The sequence below is a fragment of the Penaeus vannamei genome, chromosome 35 (assembly GCF_042767895.1).
Source record: "Penaeus vannamei isolate JL-2024 chromosome 35, ASM4276789v1, whole genome shotgun sequence".
NCBI classification, from domain to species: Eukaryota; Metazoa; Arthropoda; class Malacostraca; order Decapoda; family Penaeidae; genus Penaeus; species Penaeus vannamei.
In genome coordinates this window covers 15,495,454-15,497,953 of record NC_091583.1, presented here as the reverse complement: position 1 = coordinate 15,497,953, position 2,500 = coordinate 15,495,454, and the positions used below count along the sequence as shown (strand labels likewise).

Genomic DNA, 2,500 nt, shown 5'->3' with positions numbered 1-2,500 from the left:
ATCCCGATCTGTTTTGCGCGATTCCTTTTTCATTGTGGATAAAAGAGAGGCAGACAAAGAGCTGTTAATTCCGAGTTCAAACAAGTCGCGCTATAATGTATTTACAAAGGGTTATTTATCCTAGATTTTTGTTTTGTCGGGGCAAAGATGACACACCAACAACACATGTGAATCTCAAATACGCCATAAATTTATTGTCGGCAACTAATTTTTGGCGGGAAAAAATATGAAATCATCATCACTCAAGTGCTCACATACACTCGGATTTACGGCCCCGCACGCCCGGCTAACGAACGCCGGGCGGGTGGGCGCTTCGGCGGGAATCTGCGTGTAAATTAACGCTTCGGCAAACGTATGCTGGACATTTACCCCCCCGCCGGTGAGGTTTTGGAAGATAATGCTATTCTCTCTTCCCCCCTCCCTCCCTCCCTCCCTCCCTCGCTCTCCTTTCCCTACCCCCATTTTTATTTCCCTCTCGCCCACCCCCGCTTTTGTTGTGTGCGTCCGAGGGAGGACTTGCCCGGGGTCGCCCTCGGGACGGGAGAAAGGGAGAGGCTAATGGACTGGAAGACCCGGCCGGAGCAGCGCTGTGATGGCGGCGTTGGCATCTGGCAGGAGGCCGCGGAGGACAGATCCTGCGGCCGGTGTCGCAGGACTCGGGGAGGGACGCACCGCTCCAGCGCCGCCGTCTCCGTGACCACAATCGCTGACCACCGCCGGGCTAGACCAACCATAGGCCTCTCTCGGAAGGCCTACCCACCCCTCGAGCCCTCCCTCTGCCCAGGCCGCCGCCCGCCCCTCCGTGCCCCACTCGTAATCGCAGCTCATTAACGTGGCGGCCGCTAATGAGGTAAACATGATCTGTAACACCCGAGCTGCCTGTTAACTCGGGGTCATCACGCGACCACTCGATGCCAAGGAACGGCTGACACTGTCACACCCGTAACGAAGGTCTCCTCGGGGTCGTCCTGCCGCGACACTACCGCAAATGACCCAGATATGACACAGGACAGAGAGGGATAGGCCTACCTTGGTTTGCGGGAGTCGCGAAGGACTCTGGGGACACCAGAAGGACGTTGCTGGTGGGCACGGGTGCCAGAAGAAGCCGCGTGGCACCGCTGGCGACAGAGCGAAGTTCCTACAGCTACTGCCTGGTCGGCGCCGCGTCTCGGTGTGGACGTCGACTAGTGGGAACCTCTTACGAGATGAGATGAGTTGGCGCCGCTAGTTCTGCTGCTGTGCCACCTCCATCAGCGACACCCCCTGTGCAGTGCCACACACATTGCCTTGACGTGTTGCTAGCAATGACCAAGTTGCGGGCCCTGTTAAACGTTTATTGTGTTGGCTCGTGTCTGGCCGGGTGGCTGAGCCAGGTAGGGTCACGTGACGTAGCGCCAGCCAATCAGCGCGCGCCTAAGTTCAGCCCGGCGCCTGGGAGCATTAGTGGGCCTGCAACGTGCACACCGGACCGCCCACGGCGACCTACCTAGTGCACCCTGCACTAGTTGAGGCCACTAGGGTGCACATAAACTTATTTTTGTAAACAGGAACCATCAAAAAGAATTAGGTCATAGAAATAAACCAAAAAGCAAGCAGGCGCACCCTGCGCGTTTCCAAAATTTCCATCCCCTTGATTAAGCGTTGCCCAAGAACTTGTTAGTACCCCTTAAATCGCTCCCGAAGGCTTCTGTTTCATACACAGCCGAGGACACCGGGCCGGCGACGCATCAATTGCCTCGAAACAATCTCAAATACATTGGCTGCGAGCACATATTCCCGGACATGTTGGGAAGGCTGGGCTCCGTGGGTGTGGAGGCGAGCGCAGTGTCCCCGCCCCAAACGAGGGGGTGCATCGCCGGACCCGACCCGAGCTGTCGTCCCTCGCACAGCCTCGCCGGGCTCCTGGACTCGCCTCGGATAGGGGGTGTTGGGAAGGGGGAGAGGAGAAGGGGGGTGGGTAGTTATGCTTTGGGGACTATGGTGTTTGCAATGATTAACTTGGAGATTATTCATTCTCTGTGTATGTCTGTCTTTTTGTCTCCCTCTCACACTCTATCCATTATCTCTCCCTCAATCTCTTTCCTCTTTCCTCTTCTCTCTAGACCTCTCCTCTTTCTCTTCTCTTCCCCCCCCCCACCCCCTTCCGTTCTTCTCACTCTCTCCCCTCCATCTATCTCTTTCTTTTCCTTCCCTCTTCTAAATTCCATCCTTTTTTTTACGATATTTCTTGATCAGTGTGGACAAAGCGATCCATCATCTTCATAGGTGTGAATTTTGCTTTCCCTGGGGTCGATCAATGAAACTCGACTCCATACTCCATTCACAACACTCAAATGACCGTTGCAAAGGAGCTATCACAATGTATAGCTCAAGATTAACATAATGCCTTCATTCACTGGCCTAAACGTTCTCTCAGTCTATATATTATTTATTTTTTTCTGTCATTCGTTTCATGAGGGTGCGTCTATACACATGCTACATACAGTGAAGCCTGACTTTC

General features: G+C 54.2%; 1 protein-coding gene across 1 annotated transcript in view; it reads right to left on the bottom strand.

The window, feature by feature from the left end:
* Positions 1–1,321, bottom strand: part of LOC113804681 (homeotic protein antennapedia) — a 417,805-nt gene extending 416,484 nt beyond the window's left edge. The window contains exon 1 of the mRNA XM_070114345.1: positions 1,030–1,321. The gene's annotated coding sequence lies outside the window, so the exon portion shown is untranslated. The remainder of the gene's footprint in view (positions 1–1,029) is intronic.
* Positions 1,322–2,500: the final 1,179 nt, after the last annotated feature.